General features: G+C 38.9%; 1 protein-coding gene and 1 long non-coding RNA gene across 5 annotated transcripts in view; one reads left to right on the forward strand and one right to left on the reverse strand.

Annotated features, from left to right (window-relative positions):
* LOC121830324 (uncharacterized) overlaps positions 1–20,633 on the reverse strand; it is a 42,548-nt gene that overhangs the window by 17,040 nt on the left and 4,875 nt on the right. The window lies entirely within an intron of this gene.
* The window catches only part of LOC143273978 (fatty acid-binding protein, intestinal-like), a 41,046-nt gene continuing 25,806 nt past the window's right edge, over positions 5,394–20,633 (forward strand). Inside the window, exons 1-2 of one of the 3 annotated variants that reach the window (XM_076574905.1) lie at positions 5,394–5,640; positions 16,483–16,794. The gene's annotated coding sequence lies outside the window, so the exon portion shown is untranslated. The remainder of the gene's footprint in view (positions 5,641–16,482; positions 16,795–20,633) is intronic. The other 2 variants (XM_076574908.1, XM_076574903.1) reach the window with 2 other exon arrangements.

Below are 20,633 nucleotides of genomic sequence, written 5' to 3' on the forward strand. Positions count from 1 at the left end.
ATGTAGTTTTTGGTGCCTGTCCTGGATCTTGCTCTGTAGACCAGGCTGGCCTCAAACTCACAGAGATCTGCTTGGCTTGCTTCCTGAGTGCTGGGATTAAAGGCATGCGCCACCACCCAGGGAGAGTGTTAGGGTGTTAGAGAACATGGTGTAGGGAGAGAGAAATCCCCTACATTGTGAAATATGGCTGCCTTCATGGGCTCACAACCCATTTTGACTTAGAAAGGCCCTATGTTTGTTTCAATGTCTTGATGCTACTGTCTTAAGAGTCTCAATATCAAGGTGCCCTTGTATTTTCTTTTTCTTCCTTCCTTTTGTTTTTATTTTGTGTGTGTGTACATGTTCATGTATGAACATGTTCATATATGGTAGTGCTTGTACACGTGTGTGGCCAGGTGTGTTTGGAGACCAGAAGTTCTCACTGGATACCTTTTTCTGTTATTCTTCACCATATTTGGGGTAACAGGATTTCTAACTGAACCTGGAGCTCATCTATCAGTGACTGGCAGGCCAGAAAATCTGGGGACCCTCCTGTCTCTATTGTCCTCTCAGCATTGAGGTTACAGAGATCCACCTCTATGCCCAGATTTTATGTAAGTGCTAGGGATCATAACTCAGATACCTACATTGTGCAGCAAGTGATTTACATCCTGAGCCCTCTCAGATCTCAGCTCCTTTTGTATTTATACAGATCCTGCAAAATATTTACATAGTCCTATCCCTAGGGGCTGACTGTTCTTAAGTACAGGAGGCATGGGGCACATCAGGAATCCTGGTAAGGAATCATTCCAGGGTGTCTCAGTTCACCTGTCCTCACTGAGGATGCCATTAGAATACAGGGTTACAGAAGGCCCCCGGTATAGAATCCAGATTCCCAAGAATCCAAGAGGGAATGAAAAAAATCTCAATCTGGTAGTCAGTGTCTAGGACTGTGAGAAGGTGAAGATTAGTTGAAATCAGAAGGGAGAGGACTGACTTCTCCTGAGACTTAAGTCCAGTTTCAAGGCCATATCCTCAAGTCTCCTTTCCAAACAATTCTGTCTCTCTCTCTCTCACACACACAGACACAGACACACACATACACACTCATACACATATTCACCCATAGAAACACACACACACTTAGTTCATTTTGTGTTGGCCAACTACTAATGGGCATGAGGTCTTCCTTGGTGTGTGTTTGATATGAGCAGTTAGAGTCCAGTGGAGAACGCTGATTTCCCATTGCCAGTGGGTATAAATTATGCTCTTTATGGGTGGGACCCCATGTCCCCTTCTCCTCTCAGTGCGGGGACCCCTCTGACTTGAACCTATGGAGGTCTTATGCATGCCCTAGCCTGTAAGTTCATATGTGCATCAGTTCCACTGAATCTAGAAGTTTTTCACCTCTTTAATTTTGTTTGATTCACCACCACCACCCAGGTGTGGACTGAAAATTCTTTTTTTTTCTTTTATTAGACCTTTGAAATTTTTGTACAATTAATTTTGACCATAACAACCCCTACCCAACTTCTTCCAGATCCAATCCCTCTTTCCTACCTACCCAACTTTGTGTCTTCTTAAAAACAAAAGTAAAAAGAAAACAGATTCCCTCTCCATATATTCTTGGTGTGTGGCCTTTCACTGGAGTATGGTTGACCTACTAGTGGGCAACATTCTTAAAGAAAACTGACTTACCTCCTACCAGTAACTATCAATTGCAAATAGCTCATTGGGAATGGACGAGACTTCCTGTTCACTTGTTTTGACCCACCACATAAGATAAAATATTTTATTTATTTGTTTATTTACTTATTTATTATTCTCAACCACAATTTCCCATCCCTCTTCTCATCCAGTCTCTCCCCACCCCACCTCCTCTTTCCTCCATATTCATACCCACTCCATCTCCTCTTAGAAGAGAGCAGGCCTCTTTTCAACCAAACATGGCATTGCATGCTACAATAAGACCATCATATCAAGGCTGCACGAGGAAACCCAGTAGGAGGAAAAGGGTCCCATAATCAGGTAAAAGAGTCAGAGACTGTCCATGCTCCCACTGTTACCCACAAGAACACCAAGCTACTCAGCCATAACATATATGCAGAGGACCTAGATCAGACCCCTATAGGCTCCCTGATCTCTGCGAACCCCCATGAGATCAGTTGAATCTGTGGGCCATGTTCTCATGATGTCCACAGTGCCTCTGGTTCCTCAGATCCTTCCCCCACCCCCTCCTCACAACTCCTCGAGCTCTGCCTAATATTTGGCTGCAGGACTCTTGCATCTGCTCCCATCAGTTGCTGGATGAAGTCTTTCTGGTCTCTTTGATGAGGATTCTGCTAGGCTCTGGTCCCAGAGCATTCTGCAGGCAGGACAAACTGTAGGTCAAAGGTTTTGTTCCTGGGTTGGTGTCCCAATCCCCCCACCTGGGGCCTTGCCTGGCCATAGAAGATGTTCAGTCTCCATGTCTCCCACTAGGAGTCTGTATTAGGGTTACTCTCATAGATTCCATTGTACTAGGTTTCCACCTCAGCCCTGAAATGGCCTCAATTCCAGTCATTTCTCCCTTCCTCCCTGCCCACTTGATCCCTTCTTTTCCCATTCGTACCCACCTTGAGTCCACCCACAAAAATCTATTCTATTTCACTTCTCAGGGAGATCCTTGCATCTGCTCTTAAGCTCTCCTTATTACTTTGCCTCTCTGGGTCTATGGACTGCAGCATGATTATCTTTTACTTTACAGCTAATATCCACTCATAAGTGGGTACATATCATATTTGTCTTTATAGGTCAAGATGATGTTTTTCAAGTTCCATCCATTTGCCTGCAAATTTCATGATCTCATTCTTTTCATTTTTTTACAGCTGAGTAAGACTTCATTGTTAAATGTTCCACATTTTCTTTATCTATTCTTTGGTTGAGGGGCATTAAGTTGTTTCTAGTTTCTAGCTATTATGCATAAAGCTGCTATGAACATAGTTGAGCAAATGTCCTTCTGGGAGAATGAAACATCCTTTGGATATATGCCCTGGAGTGGTATACCTGGGTCTTGAGGTAGATTGATTTCCAATTTTCTGAGAAAACCCATATTGATTTCCAAAGTGGCTGGACAAGTTTGTATTCCACCAGCAATGGAAGAGTGTTCCCCTTGCTCCACATCCTCTCCTGCATGAACTGTCACTTGTGTTTTTGACCTTAGCCATTCTGACAGATGTAAGATGGAATCTCAAAATCATTTTGATTAGCATTTCCCTGATGGGCCAAGGATGTTAAACATTTCTTTAAGTATTTGTCAGCCATATTGATTTCCTCTGTTGAGAATCTCTGTTCAAATCTGTAACCCATTTTTAATTATTTAGTTTGTTGATGTCTAATTTCTTGAGTTCTTTATATATTTTGGATTTTAGACCTCTGTCAGATTTGAAGTTGGTGAAAATCTTTTCCCATTCTGTAAGCTGACATTTTTGTCTTATTGACTGTGTCCTTTGCCTTACAGAAGTTTTTCAGTTTCATGAGGTCCCTGTGCTATTGATGTTCTGTTCAGGAAATTGTCTCCTGTGCCAATGCATTCAAGGCTAATCCCCAGCTTTCTCTTCTATCAAGTTTAGTGTATCTGGTTTTATGTTGAGGTCTTTTATCCACTTGGACTTGAGTTTTGTGCAGGGTGATAGATATGGATCTATTTGCATTCACCTACATACAGACATCTGGTTAGACCAGCACCATTTGTTGAAGATGCTTTTTTACATTGTATATTTCTGACTTCTTTATCAAAAAATCAGATGTCTGTAGGTGTGTGGATTAACCTCTAGGTCTTTGATTCAGTTACATTGATCAATATGTCTGTTTTTATGCCAATATCATCCATCTTTTTATTATTATTCCTCTGTAGTCCATCTTAAAATCAGGTATGGTGATACCCCCAAAAGTTCTTTTCTTGTGTAGGATTGTTTTACCTATCCTGGGTTTTGTTTTTCCCTATGAAGTTGAGTATTACTCTTTAGTCTGTAAAGAATTGGGCTGGGATTTTGATGGGGATTTCATTGACTCTGTACATTCCCTTTGGTAGGATGGCCATTTTTAACATGTCAATCCTACCTGTCGATGAGCATAGGAGGTCAGTACACCTTCTGAGATCTTCACTGATTTCTTTTTTCGAAGACAATTTTTTATCTTTACAGGTCTTTCACTTGTTTGGTTAGAGTCACCCCAAGATATTTTATGTTATTTATGGCTATTGTGAAGGGTGTTTTTTCCCTGATTTCTTTCTTAACCCATTTGCCATTTGTATTATAGGAGGTGTAAGTAAGCATTACAGCTCAGATGCAAAGGTATCCTGGCAGTTGGAGCCAAGGGAAACCACAAAGTCACACTGTACAGCAAACCTCACACAAGAGATTTATTGGGAGGGAGAAAACCAGGAGAGTGGCTGTCAGCAGCTATACAGCCTAGTCTCAGATCAGTATACGACTACCTGTCCAACGGTTTTACTCAGGCACCTGTAGAAATGACTCTCACTTGGCAAGGGCCGATAGTCCATGGGACAGTGAAGGAATCTTCAGAATTTGTGCAGCTTGCAGGTTCTTTTCTCTCTCATTATACTTTGTCAGTCACACATGCAACAGTTGTAATTTTCTCTGGAAATTCTGTTCCTTTTCAAATATTTTCCCCTAGGAATCAGCAGGTGTTAATGCTTCTTAAATCTCTTATCCTGAATTACTAACTACAACTCCCAACCCCGGGACTTTTTCTGACTCAATGGAGATAGTTAGGTACATATGAAAAATAACAGGTGGAACATTAACCATGTTTCACAGTTTAGGACAGGAGAGCAGGGCATGTATTCACAGACTAGGAAGAAAGCCTCAGGAATACACATGGTGCCAACTGTTGAGAGTAAGTTCCCTGGACACCGAGCATAGAATCATTTGTAGGATCTGGTATGCTCCAAGAGAAAAAAATACAGTGCAAAATGTGGGATGGATAGATCCATCTGTACCATACATGGAAACTTATATTGGTGGAAGAAGTATGGTACAGTGAGATGGGAAAAGAGTGCTTTATCAAGGTCTGCCATTTACAGAGAGATTGAGACATGAGACCCTCCTGTAGAAAAGGGAACCGTGTAAAAATATATCTTGCAGACATGAAAGAATTGTCTAGGTTTGAATACTGTTGTCCTTAGAGCATTTCGCCTGTGTCTATTACTCTTTAGCTTGGTAACCATGAGTAACCGCCAGCTGACATAAGTTCTGTGAGGGCAGGATGTGTCTGGCTGGATGTTTAGTTAAACCCGCAAAAAATGCTGAGCTCTATGTCTAGAATAAGGTTATGCAGGAGGTGGGAAAGTGTATTTGAGGAAGCATAAAGGGGAACAATGGGGACTTTCATAATGATGACAATGTATTCCTTAAATTGTAATGCATTTCTTAAAGTCACAAACAGAAGCTAATAATAAAGCTGTTCATGTAACCCTGGTAAGAAAAACTCTGTTTAGGTATAAATGAAGACAGCCTGAGCTATTCGGAGACACTGGAGTGCAACCCACTTGATGGACAGTTTTCCTTGGGGCTGATGTCCCTTCCCCATCTCAGGACCCGAAGCCAAGCCAAGGCTGGACCCTGGCAGAGCGGTGCCACGAACAGGAACCTCAAGTCGGTATGTATCGGGACTGAAGGGTAGATAAGATCCTGTCTGAGGGTGCTGCAGACCCTCCAGGAGAGCCCTTGGTTTAGGGAGGGACAGGTAGTCAAAGAAGTGAGTGCCCTAGTCCAACAGAAATGGGACAGTGTGGTTCAAAGGAACCTGCTCTTCGTACAGCTGTTATTAAGCATATGGTTAAAGCAACGGGTTTAAAAGTTTCTACTAGACGAGTCAGAGTTTTTACAGTATATTTAGGAAGTTTGTCCTTGGTTTCCTATGGAGGGAACACCCTTGTTGTTATCTTACTTAGTATCTAAAAAAGGGGCACCAAAGTGTCCTAATCCTGACTGGCACTCCCTGTAATACCTGACTATAAGTCACCCCACAGGAGCCCCTGGAAAACATAGAAAGGGGGCACTGGGATTGGCTGCCGCTGTGCTGTGCCTCAGGCCCACTAGCAGGGTGATTCACTGGGGAAAGAAAAGAAAGGGTTAACTTAGGAAAGTTATGTTGATGGGTGTGGGAAACCGGCTTGGGATGGCGCTTGGCTGAAATTAACAAAGGAAGCCTCGTGGACAGTGTCTACAATGCAATGCCAGGCCCCTGACACTAAACTGGAAATCCTGAAAGGTGCCCCCCCACCCTGCTTTAATCCCAGCACTTGGGACAGTTTTACTTCTTTTTACCGTGGTTTCCTCCCCTTCCTGCTCTGTCCCCTCCTACTGGATGGCCTCACTAGGGAGCTCCCTGCTTTGTTTACTTATGCTATGAAAATCATACTGGTATGCCAGGAAGCTTTCTCTCCACCTACTGGGCTTCCACCATGTGGAAAGGGATGCCTTTCCTCTGTGATTTGGGACATTTCTCTCTAACTGGGCTCTCAGAGAGAGAGCCCAGTTCCTTTGGAGACGTCCCATATTGAAATTCTTGTTAGGATGACACTTGCATCCTCTGCTTCTTCGTAACTATTCCCAGCTCTTTCCTGGAACTCCTTCACTTCCCCAGAAGAGCTGTCTGCACTCTCCAATTCTCACTTAACCCTAAAAAACCTTTTCCTGGTCATTTCTTCTTGCTTTCTGGAGAGACAGCCTTGGTAAGTTTGGAATGAACTTTTCCCCTTTCCACCCATGGGGTGGCTACTTTGATGTCTTTGCTGAGCCCATTTTCCTTCACAGTTGCACTATAAAGGATCAGTAAAGTTGCCAGTCTCTGTATGGACTACATCTATGATTAAAAGTTTTATTCTGATACAAAAGGGCTTCAATTCAAAATAATTATTTTTAAAGGCTAACCCTAATAGAGATGGAACATAAAGTCTTAGTCTTACAAAAGCTATTAATTTATTGTAAATTGTTAAGGATGATTAAAAATACCTAATAAATGATCAAATTCTTTAATATGTTCAAAATCATGCTTATAGTCTTAGTAAAGGCTAATGTAATTAATTATAAAAATAAGCCTTACTTAACCCTCTATGTAAGTTTTCAAAGTTAAGTCTAAAACAAGTAGTTAAAAATAAACAAAGTTTCTATTAAAATATATGCTTCAGAGATCTACAAAATACGACATTTAAAATGTTTCCGTTCCCAACAATAGACAAAACTGCCCCAGGCCTCACTTGTTGCCAGAGCTTTGCTCAAACTGTGGACACTTTTGCATCAATCAGCATACTTGACCTGGTTAAGATGAGGTCAATCCTCTACGGAAAAAAATCTCAGACCTGGTTCTAACAACTGAAGGCCTGTGCTGCCCTGTACAACAACTACATATTAAATGTTGTGTTGTGTGGCAGCCAAAGACCTACAACCATCACCCCTAATGAAACCATGGAGGTCACCAGAGCCTGGGGTGACAGTCTAGGTAACGGGTCTCTGTCATTTTAATTGATACACAGACCATTTAAATCTTATTTCCAGTTATAATTTGTCCTTCTCAGATCTCTGAGGATATTCACTGACTGTAGCTTTAAGAGCAATAAGCACCCAGTTCCTTTTGAAAGACCATAGCTGCCTTCTCAATTCTGTTCTTATGTAAAAATCAGGCCACAGGCCTCACTTCCCTAAAGCTACTACTAGATCTAAAAACAGTTTCCTTTGCTACCAGATTCCAAAAAGAGATAAATATACCAAAAAGGTTTCAAAGAAACTTTTTATCATTCTTTTATTCCAAGTAATATGGTTTACAATAAGTGCTTTAATAATTAACTACCTATGTCTCATGGTAAACAACTGGATTTTAAAACAGGGTGAAAAGCTTATACAAGGTCCAAAGATATAAACATAAGCTATAAGGATCTGAAAAAAATTGTCTTAAGGTTAAAATATAGCTTATGCAGTATAGTATGAATCTCAATTGTCTTAATAAAAACTCAGAGCCAGATATTGGGGTCAATGCTGAAAGATCAGAGCGACAAAGGAACAAGTCACAGCCACCTCTCACCTCACCAACTCCTCAGCTGGAAGTACTGAGATCCTTTCTCCTCCCACCTTATATTCCTTTTCTTCACCGCCCAGCCATATCACTTTCTGTCTCAACCTCCCTAGTGCTGGGATTAAAGGCATGCGTGCCTCCCAAGTACAGGGAGCAAAGGCATGAGATACCAAGTGCTGGGATTAAAAGTGTGTGCCATCACTGCCTGGCCTCTATGGCTCACTAGTGACTGGCTTTGCCCTCTGACCTTCAGACAAACTTATTTGTTAGACCATACACAAAATATCACCACATTTCCCTTTTTTGTCTAAAATTAAAAAAGAAGGTTATAACTAATATAAGAAAAACTATATACAGTAAGTATAACTATATACAATATTTACAGTCAAGAATTACATTAACAATGTCCAGTCTGTTAATATTTGACAAAGTCAGAGAAAATACTCCATATTTATCTTATCTTGGTGAGTCCAAAAGGTTGTACCTAATTCACTTTCTCTTCTAACTTACATTACCAAAATTATCTTCTAATGACTCTCAACCTTATATACTTTACACCTCTTTAGTGAATTTCTTTTCTGAATCTGGTAACAAGGAAAACTATAACCACAACTATAAAGTCTTCAACTCCATCAGAGACCTGAGAAGGAAATAATATTACCTGAGCAAGCAGGAAGTGCAAGCAAGCGACCTCCAAAAATTATGACAAATGACAGAAACAGCTTACTGCCTGGACAGTCACCCAAGATTCCTCTGTAACATTGGGGTATCCATCTTTGGCCTACAGGCCTAGCATATATAACAGACTTATCTGTGAAGCAGGATTTTCTGAAGGGCTATTTTATCTTATCTTGGCAAAGTTTAGCAATCCTTTGTTTTGTGTCCTGCTTGTCCATTTTGGTCAGCATTCTGTCAACAGTCAAGGCAAGGGCACTTTCTTGCCCAGTGGCTAACTGTTGCTGCACAAAAAAGTAAACTCCATGTGGAGTTTCTTGGCTGCCCATCATCATCTTCTCTGAAGTAGATTGGTGCTGCCAGGGGCAAACATGTCTCGTCATAAAAAAAAAAAAAAAAAGAACCTACGTTATTAAAACATCTTAAATGCCATATCCTGTAGATCTCTGAAGTGTTTAAAGACCACCTGTCTACCTAAACTATATCTGTTTGACCTTAAAAACATACCCAATATGACAAATTTAATTGCAATAGGTGACTAACTGCTACCTTGTATTTCTTTATCATCCTAAATAGTTTGAATAATTTTCAGGGATTAGCAATTTGCATTACATTGTTAAGTGAGATGTATAGGTACAATACCTTGAACAAGACTAGAAATGTATGCATAGTATATTCTAGTAAAAATAATTTCAAATTTGTATCAATATACAAAGATCCACATCAATGTAAAGTATTTAAAACTAATAGTTGCTTTTTTGGTTTAAAAGTAGATTCAATAATTTATCCTTATCCTATCATACCTATATTTTTTCCAAAACAAGAACACTGAATCTAAACTCCATTTTCAGCTTTTTTTCCTGACCATTACCAATACCAACTTGTAACCAACACCCCTAAACAATGACAAATATCCATAGCCCATTGAACAACCAAAAACCACCCAACCCACCTCTTGGGAATGTGGGCGTTGTGTTAAGTTTACTTCCTGCTGTCTGGGAGCAATGGCATCTTTGGGGGGGTCCTGAAAAGAAAAATCCAGGTTAATTGTCAAGTCCTGGGAGAGGTAGTTGTATCATTTGTTGTCCAGTTTCTGTGTAAGGGGAAAGTGCAGGGCTTATCTCAAGTCCTGGCTAGAGCAGTCTGTGAGGCTGGATCATCTCAGCTAGCCACCTTGAAATTGTCCTAAGCAGTTTGTAGTTCAAAGTACATCTTTGGGTGTTGTTTGTCAGCTTAGTGGTGTTATTGTAGTGCAGGTGAAATCATCTTTGTGGGACCCCATCATCCTTTTGAAGACTTTGAAGGTTGCTGTTAGGCATGGCCATGGTTCATTGCAGAACTTAAACATTTTAAATGTCATATGTAGCAGATCTCAAAGAGGTTAAAGGATCAATGTTTATTATGTACATACAGAGTACAAAAACTTAATTCTTAGTTACCTGATAAAGACTCAAACCTGAAATCATGTACATGAAGCTAGATGAAGCCTTTTTTTAGTTTAGTTAGTACTTTATATGACCACTAATATCATGACAAAAAGTTTAAAATATATGTATAGATTTTAATTTTAGAAGTTTTGGGATAATATTTATTATACTTTAAGAAAAGCGCCAAAGAGTTAAGATTAAAACCAAAGGATTATGAAATTAGTGGCAATAAAATAGTCCCTAATTTTTTGTTTTTCTTCTGTTCCATATCAGGTTGCTCATCTGACATGAGTCAGAGATTTTGGATTTTACTTTAATAGCATGCTTGGGTTTAGAGAAGGAGAGAGCCACACTACAACTCCAAAGCCAGCTTTAATTTTCAATTGAACTGAGACTACAAAAAGACCATTTGCATTATGTGTCTGGAGAAGACAGCAGAAGCAAACATTTAGGAAGATTTATGAAATTTTATCCTGTTGAAAATGTGATATATCAGTAGGCCAATTTACTCTTTTTCTGAACACTGATTTTGGGAAGGTTCCCTTATGGCAAGTTATATCTGATCAAATGAAAAGCATTTATTAGTCATATAAGATAGTTTAAAATGAATGGTCATGCTGGTTGATGAACTATCATCTTTTCTTATCAAGAGGTTTCTCTTGTTCAAATAAAACCTTTATCAATTTTGATGGTATCCATAGCTTTTCTTCTCCTGAGGAAACAAAAGCAAAACCTCTTCCCCAACATAACACATATCCTGGTTTCCATTCTGAGGTCAGCACATCCTTAAAGTATATAGGATGATTTAATTCTGTAGTTTTTTTCTATTATGCAATGTCTCTCTGCAGCTGTTGTTCCTTTCTCATTAACAATGAGAAAATTCAAAGTTAATAGAACATTATAAAATCTATTTCTCAGGGGTCTTCATTACCCCTTTCTGTTTATTTAGCATATCCTTTAAACTTTGATTTGATCTTTGTATGACTGCTTGACCTGTAGGATTGTGTGGTATACCTGTGATATGCTTTATATTGTAACAAGCAAAAAACTGTTTCATTTTACTAAAGACATATGCTGGAGCACTGTCAGCCTTAATTTGTACAGGTATACCTATGATGGCCAAAACTTCTAGCAAATGTGTGATTATAGAATCAGCCTTTTCAGAACTCAGAGCAGTTGCCTGTTGAAATCCTTAATGGGTATCAATGGTATAGTGTACATATGTTAATTTTCCAGATTCTACAAAATGAAACACATCCATCTGCCAGATTTCATTCCTTTGAGTACCCTTTGGCCTACTTCCTGCAGGTAGTGGAGTTTGGTTGTATAAAGAACAAGTAGGACATTTCCTTATAATTTCCTTGGCTTATTGCCAAGTAATAGAAAAATCCTTTTTCAAACCCTTACAATTGACATGATGTTTTTTATGAAATTCTGAGGCATTCAGCACAATTCCTATCAATAGTTGATTAATTTCATAATTACATTGTGCTAGAGGACCTGGCAGACCCATATGGGATTAGATGTGTATTATATATAGGGGATGATTCCTATTCCTGATTATTTCTTGTAACTGAATAAATAACAAATTTAATTCTGACTCATCAGGAATCAATTGAGCAGTTTCAATGTGTATAATAACTTTTTCTGCATACTGAGAGTCAGTAACTATATTAAGAGGTTCCAAAAATCCATTAATACTATCAGAATAGCATATAAATCTGACTTTAGGACATAATCATAAGGGCTTTGGATCACTTTAATTAAATTTTCTGATTTGTAACTTGCTTTCCTGATTTTTTTTGCATCAGTATAAAATGTAGGAGCTCCAAATATTGGCATTTCCCATACAATATAAGGAAGGATCCAGTTAGTTATCTTTATAAATTGAATTCTCTTGCTTTGGGGATATTTGTTGTTAGCCTTTCCCAAAAAATTACTGCAAGCTCTTTGCCAAGATTCACTTTCTTTCCATAATTTGTCAATTTCATCATCAGTAAAAAATATTACAATTTGTGCTGGGTCTATTCCTGCTAATTGATGAAATCTCAATTTTCCTTTTAGAATCAACTCAGAGACCTTTCCACACAAGTTTTTAATTTTTTTACTCTGTTTTAATGTATTAAATGTATTAATGTATGTAAATGTATTAAAAATCCATTCTAAGATAACATCTTCTCTCTGCATAAATATTCCTGTAGGAGAATGTGTAGAGGGTAAAATAATCAGAATACCATCAAGCTCTGGTCCCAAATGATTCACATGTGCATCCTGTAATTTCTTTTCCACCAAAGCCAGTTTTCTCTCAGATTCAGCTGATAAATCTTTTGGACTATTTATGTCCTTGTAACCATCTAAGGTTTTGAACAAAATAATCAGTTCTTGATTTTCTACTCCAATAGTGGGTAATAGATAGGAAATATCTCCTAGCAATCTTTGAAAGTCATTAAGAATCCGCAATCATTTTCTTCTAATTTGCACCTTTTGGGGTCTAATTTTTTGTAGACCTATTTTATATCCTAAATAACTAATAGAATCTCCTCTTTGTATTTTTATAGGAGCAATCCCCAATGAGGCAAAATTTTCTTTACTTATTCCAACATTCTTTCTAAAGTATCTACATTTGAATCAGCCAGTAAGATGTCTTCCATGTAATGGTAAATTATAGATTGAGGAAATTACTTATGGATCATTTCTAATGGCTGTCATACAAAATATTGGCACAAGGTGAGGCTATTTAACATTCCCTATGGGAATGTTATCCCTTCCACTGATATCTCTTAACAGGCTGAGAATTATTATAAGTAGGCACCATGAAGGCAATTTTTTCTCTGTCTTTTTCTTGAAAAGGTATAGTGAAGAAACAGCTTTTTAAATTGATAACTATAAGAGGCCATCCTTTAGGTAACCAGATTGTAGAGAGCCCATTGGCTAAATCACCTTATTAACAGCTCTTAGGTCTGTTATCATTTCCCATTTTCCAGATTTCTTTTAAATAACAAATACAGGAGAATTACAAGAGCTGGTTGATTCTTCAATATGCTGAGCATTTAAGTGCTCCTGTACCAGCTGTTCCAAAGCCTTTTATTGCTCTGATGTTAAAGGCCATTACTGAACCCATACATGTTTGTCTATTAACCATTTTAGAGGTAGGGCTGTTGATGCCTTTGAAAGATCAGCAGCTACTGTGCCTTGCTTTTATACAACCTGAATGGTTGGTGATTGTTCTTTATAATACCATCTAATATTTTTCCCAGAAACATATATTAGTTTATAGTTTGTTTGTGAGATCAGAGGAGTGTTGATCTGGGTATTTCATTGCTGCAATAAATCATGTCTCCATAAATTCATTGCAATTTTAGCCACATATGGCTTTAATTTTTCTCTTTGTCCTTCTGGCTGTATACATTTGACCGATCAAATGCTCTGTTTTACCCTGAGATAACATTCCAATCCCTGAAAACTGAACATTTTCCTCCTGAAGAGGCCAATTTGGTGCCAAGATTCTGGTGCAATTATTGTTACATCTGCACCTGTGTCTACAAGACCTTCAATGACAATGTCATTTATTTGTAATTTTTGTTTTGGTCTTTGTTTATTTATAGAAGTTTGCCAAAATATTTGCTTTATGACTTCTCTTGAATTTTTTTCTCTTCTGTAGCTGTTCTATCATCCACAGCAGTATGGTTTCTTATAATATGCTTTAGTTTTTTAATTGATCTGGGAAGACATTTCCTCCATGATGACAGGAAATGACTAAACTGAATTTGACATGGGGGCCTGCAAGAGGTCACCCAAGGAATTTTCTGATGGCAAAGGGTTATCTTATTTGTCCCTTGTTGATCTACATTCATTAGTCCAATGTCTCCCTTTGCCTCACCTCCTGCATAATCCAGAAAGGAGGGGCATTCTTCTGGGATTATTCTTAGCAAAAATATTGTCTGTAGGAACAACCTATTTACAGTCCCTTTTTAGGTGATCTTGTTTACTGCAGTTGAAACAATTGACATTTCAATTTTTCTTCAAACCTCTGGAAATCATGTCTCCTATCTAAGTATCATCATGGTTATGAGATTCAATATTGATTGTATTTTGGATCCATTCCTCCAAGGATGCTGATCTTGCCTTTAAAGGCCTAATTGTGCACTTTCAAAAGTCAGAGATTCAATTATTATTTGTCTAGCTTCTAAATTCGGTATCATTCTATTTACTGCTGAAGTCAATCTTTGTAAGAATCAGTGAAGGTTTCTCATGGGCCCTGTGTAACTCTAGTAAATGACTCAATTTGCTTTTCTACTTCTTCAATTCTGTCCCAACCATTCAAGGCTGGTGCATGGCATAAAGTCAAGGTGTGGTCATCATACAGAGATTGCCTTTTTCTACATTAACATAATCTCCCTCTCCAAGAAGTTGGTCTTGGGAGATTTCTATATCTCTAGCCGTATTTCATTGTTAAATGGTCTTAGCTTCATCTTTTCACTAGATACTCCATTGTAATTGAGGACCAGCCTCCAAGACTACTGTAACCAAATCTCTCCAGTCTTGAGTGATAATTCTATTACAAGTTGACCACAAGTTTAACATCTGCTTTACAAAAGGTGAATGCATACCATATGGAACTATCACTTCCTTGAATCTCCTCAAATTTGACATTTTCACAGGAGTCCATTCAGCTCTTACACAGTCTGAGAGATACGTATCATTTGGCAATTCCTATAAGGTTACTGGATAAATTAATGTTAGCTGTTTGAAAACCTTAGGGTGTATCTCTGTAATCTTATAAAGCAATGTTGAAATTGGTTCTCCTTTAAATTCCCCTATATGTGTCTGAATATCCCTATGATCTGTTGTAACAAGTTTTTTTTCTTTTTCTTTTTTTTTTTAACAAACTTTTATCTTGGCACTCATATTAACCAACTTTTTAATGATAAAACAAAAATGATCAAACAAATAATACTTATAATTGACATTATATAAATTCCATCTACATTAATTATCCTTTCACTTAATTACTTCATTTCAAACAGAGACCTAACTCCCTCCATTGTAATAATGTTTCCCATTTTTTAATGTGGGAAAAACTCTCTTTCTGTCTTTTTTAAAAAATTAACCCCTCCTTTAAAAAATCCCAATTGACTCAACCAAATTTGCTGACAATGATTCAGACGATGGTGAAGTGAGGCAGCTACCTAGTGTGGCAGCAGCCTGAGGAGGGGTCCAGGAAAAGCTACAACCCACTGGGAGAGGGAAGAAGCCAAAGAGCCAGCTGTCTGCACAGTATGAAAGCAGCTCACTCCTGTAGCTTTTGGAGCCCAAAAGCCTGTGGAGTCTGCTGCTATAACAGTAAAAAAATCCCAGACTCCCTCAGAGGGCTTGGTGAAGAAAAGGAAAATCTAGCCATGGGGTAGTGACTCTGGCCTGAGCCGGTGGCTGGAAAGCCACAGGCAAGCAACTTTTTTTTGTGAATTCATGTCCCACAAGTTGGATGCCAGATATAGCATGGATTAGGATTAGGATCCGTGCTACAATAGAGGTCTAAGGACACAAAGATTTGGGTGATGAGGGCCTGAAAAGATGTTTTGAAGTATGTGGATATAATTTGTGAGGATATATAAAGATGGCTTAAGGTATATAAAAAATGTTTCAGATATCTTTCCCTCACTATGCTATTATTATATTAAAACTTCAAAGGTTCAAAGTTCTAACATTAATCAATAAAGTTCTGATAATCTATTAATCTAACTCTGGTAAACACTTACTATTATTATCATTAGACACAAGCTCAAGATTTTAAATTTCCCGTTGGTTATTTTTTAAATATAGAGTAAAAAAAATGCTTCTGATTATACTAAAACATTTGTCTAATCTATATACACCCAGTGTTCTAGAAAAAAATGTCAATGCTTTTAACCAAAATTATTTTTAAGTTCATAAACTTTTACTATGACTCAAAGGCATGAGTCTACTGCCTTTTCTACAATGTGAATTTCAGTATAGACTGCAAACAATGATAACGCTAATGTATCTAAACCTTTTGGCTCTTAAAACAAAAGGGGGGTTCTTATAAGTTTCAGTAGATTGACTGGGATCCACCTCTCACAGGTCAAAACAGACTCCAGATACACAATGCCAATCAACAAACCTGTTTCCCCACCTGCCTATTCCTGAGGGGATGGGACCTCTTCCCCTGTCCCTGATTTTGAGAAACCCCTCCCCCAGCTTCCAGGGCCATGGCCCTTGAAGTTTCAAATGTATACCTAATAAAAAAGCCATCCCCCCCAAATCCTTAACTTTGTTTCCTTCCCTTAACATACATCTGTTCCAGGAGATTTCCAATTAAAGACTAAAGACTGCTCCAACTGCTGCCTGCACGTGCCTAGCCCCAGATGATCTTACAGAACCTGGACAGCAAATGAAGCAACTTGCACTTCCCAGGCTTAGTCAACATTCCAGGCTTTGGGGTCCCCAGTGATGCCCCAGTGTCAACAGGAAGTAGTCATGGACGATTACATCACCCCTTGTCACTCATTCAACAAAATGGCTGAGATGTTAAGTTCCAAACCCGGGACATATGACTGAGGGTCTCTCGTGAAGTCACTCTCTGGTTTTGGCTGTGATTGCTCTGCTCTCTGTGCAGGTACTGCTATCTTTACTACCAATACATGCTGCTCAGGAACAGTTTTGGACTTGTTTTCCCTCTGTTTCTCCCTGTGACTTGGGATTTTGAGGAAGTGAGAGTGGTGGTTAATGGTTCTAGGCTGGTGGGGGGAGATAGAGATGCTTTTTTTTTTCCATTATAAGATGTCTGGTCTCCTAAACTATACAGAACATGCCGATGACTTGCCTATCTGCTTATTAGCTGATATCACTCCTGAATCTGGATGTGCTTCCCTCTCTTATGAGACATTGGTGGCTGACTCCCCTAGAGGAATTAAGGATAATAAAAGGGATCTTTGGTTTTTATCTTTTGTCTCAGGGGCTGATGTAACCCTTCCCACTCAATTGGCTACTACTAAAGGGAGACCTCCCCAAGGGGTTCTTGATTGCTTACCCCAGCATAATTACAATCATTCATGTGATTTGTCCTGTTATGTTGGTTTCCTTGTGTTTTTTCTGATAGAGGTGATATTTATTCCCCTAAGGATGTCCAAGATAAAATTTATGACTTGTCTGTTTCCAGTCCAGCTCATCATAATACACAATATCTGATTACCAATAAACAAGAATTTGCTGTGGGATGGTCTATATGTCAAATTGCTCTGATTGGTCAATAAATAAAACACTGATTGGCCAGTGGCCAGGCAGGAAGTATAGGCGGGACTGACAGAGAGGAGAAAAGAAAGAACAGGAAGACTGAGTCAAAGAGACACTGCCAGCCTCCACCATGACAAGCAGCATGTGATGATGCCTGTAAGCCATGAGCCACGTGGCAAGGTATAGATTTATAAAAATGGATTGATTTAAGATATAAGAACAGTTAGCAAGAAGCCTGCCACAGCCATACAGTTTGTAAGCAATATAAGTCTCTGTGTTTACTTGATTGGGTCTGAGCGGCTGTGGGACTGGCGGGTGACAAAGATTTGTCCTGACTGTGGGCAAGGCAGAAAAACTCAAGCTGCAAGGATTTCTTCAGTGGAACAAACAATTTTTAATAGTAGGACAATCTGTATTGGTTTTCACTTGGATGGGTTTTCCCTATGTTTCTGGGCAAATATTCACCTCATTTTGTTCTTCAAAGACATTTATTCAAGTTATTTATAGCCACCAGTTATACTTGTATTAAAGGGCCTCTACGATCCTCCACAATCATAAGTGGCCTTCAGGTCTGTGTTACTGCTCCTTTTGCTGTGTTGACAGGTGGAGATTTTGAGTCTTTGCATATTGTAAAATCATATTCTACTTATGATATTTCCTGTATTAATTGTATTATTACTAACTGTATTGATCATACTTTTACTATAGGTAATTTCCTGATTATTAGACAACCTCTTTTTGTTTTGCTGCTTGTAAACTTATCTTTGTCTTGGTTTGGTGATCCTGGTATTTGTGCCTTAGAGACTGTTTTCCACACTTTCTCATCCAAAGTGATTTGTTGCAGCTTTGATTTGGGGCATTACTGCCCTGATATCTATTGTGGCTTCGGTGACAGCATCTACCACTGCTCTGGTACAGCAAGTTCATACAGCTGATCATGTTAATAATTTATCAAAAATGTTTCTCTGGCACTTGTGACACAGGAGAGTATACATAAAGGACTAGTGGATGTGTTAATGTTTTAAAAGAGGCTAAGTTATACACGGGCACTCAAAGTCAAAATGCAAAGGTCAGACTCACTGTCTCTTATCATGCAGCATATAATGCATTTGTGTTATTCCTTTGCCATATATTGGCACTGATTTTACTTGAAAGCAGATTCAGGCAAATATTAAGGGAATTTGGAATAGTTATGACTTAGATATTAATATTCATGATTTACATCATCATATTTTTGTGATCTCACATGCTCACTTACAATGCTTTCTCCAGAAGGGAGTGATGCCTCCTTCTTTTCTTCTATCCAGTCTTATGTTCCTGCTGAGGACTTTTATTGTTAATCTGGGCATTATAGTAGGATTATTTTTGATCCTTGTTATTCTATTTTCCAGTCATCATCAAACATTTGAGTTCTGCCTTGCATGCTGTGACCCATGACATCTGACTCATTATTTTAAAAAATAAAAAAAGTGGAAGATGTTGGGGGCCGTGTAGATTAGTCCCAGATCAGCATATGACTACCTGTCCAACAGATTTACTTGGGTCGAGGCACCTGTGGAAGCAGACGCTCACTTGGCAAGGACCAATAGTCCATGGGACAGTGAAGGAATTAGAAAAATTCCTGCAGCTTGCAGGCTCTTTTCTCTCTCATTATACTTTGTCAGTCACACATGCAACAGCTATAATTTTCTCTGAAAATTCTGTTCCTTTTCAAATATTTTCCTCTAAGAATCAGCAGGGACTAGTGCTTCTTAAATCTCTTATCCTGAATTACTAACTACAACTCCCAGTCCTGGGAACTTCTATGACTCAATGGAGATAGTTATATACATATAAGAAAGTAATACTGGGAACATTAACCATGTTTCACAGTTCAGGACAGGAGAGCAGGGCATGCATTCACAGACTAGGAAGAAAGCCTCAGGAATACACATGGTGCCAACTGTTGAGAGTAAGTTCCCTGGACACTGAGCATAGAATCATTTGTAGGATCTGGTATGCTCCAAGAGAAAAAAATACAATGCAAAATGTGGGATGGATAGATCCATCTGTACCATACATGGAAACTTATATTGGTGGAAGAAGTATGATATAGTGAGATGGGAAAAGAGTGTTTTTTATCAAGGTCTGCCTTTTACAGAGAGATTGAGACCCTCTTGTAGAAAAGGGAACTGTATAAAAGTATATCTTGCAGGCATGAAAGAATGGTCTGCGTGTGAGTATTGTTGTCCTTAGAGCATTTCGCCTGTGTCTATTACTTGTTAACTTTGTAACCACAAGTAGTTGCTGCTGACATAAGAGCTCTGAGAGCAGGATGTTTCTGGCTGGATATTTAGTTAAGCCTACAAAAACGCTTACCTCTGTGTCTAGAATAAGGTTATGCAGGGGGTGGGAAGGTATGTATTTGGGGAAGCATAAAGCGGGAAAAATAGTCTTTCATGATGATCACAAAATATTCCTTTAAATTGTGATGTATTTCTTAAAGTCAAAAATAGAAGCTAATAATGAAGCTGTTCGTGTAAGCCTGGTAAGAAAAACTTTAAGTATAATTAAAAATGGCCTGAGATGTTCAGTGCCACTGGAGTACAACCCACTTGGTGGTCAGAAGTTTTCCTTGTGCTGACACCCTTTTCCCATCTCAGGACCTGAACTTCAGCCAGGGCTGGACCCTGGCAGGTGACTGCCTCTGCTTGGTCAAGAAACAGCAGGAACTGATCAGAAGGCAGAGCTTAAGCAGTTTCTTCTGTGTTGGGGGGTGGAACTTTTCAGGGTGAAGTTTTCTAGGATGGGATTTCAATTCTAAAGCTTGGGCTTTTCACTCTGTAGGGTGGGGCCTGGGTTCAGCTGTAAACAGAAATTTCTGTGTTTGGCCAGCAAATCCCAAATACCCAGCAGCTGCTTCCCAAATAATTGACTCAGAGGCTTGACATTTTTTTGTTTTTTGTTTTGTTTTGTTTTTGTTTTTCGAGACAGGGTTTCTCTGTGTAGCTTTGCACCTTTCCGGGAACTCACTCTGTATCCCAGGCAGGCCTCGAACTCACAGAGATCTGCCTGCCTCTGCCTTCCAAGTGCTGGGATTAAAGGCATGTGCCACCACCGACTGGCCAGAGACTTGATATTAATTTCAAACTGTTTGGCCTATTGCTCAGGCTCATTACTAACTAGTTCTTATGCTTAAATTAACCCATAATTCTCATCTACACTTAGCCACGTGTCTTGGAA

The sequence above is a fragment of the Peromyscus maniculatus genome, chromosome 6, assembly GCF_049852395.1.
Source record: "Peromyscus maniculatus bairdii isolate BWxNUB_F1_BW_parent chromosome 6, HU_Pman_BW_mat_3.1, whole genome shotgun sequence".
NCBI lineage: Eukaryota > Metazoa > Chordata > Mammalia > Rodentia > Cricetidae > Peromyscus > Peromyscus maniculatus.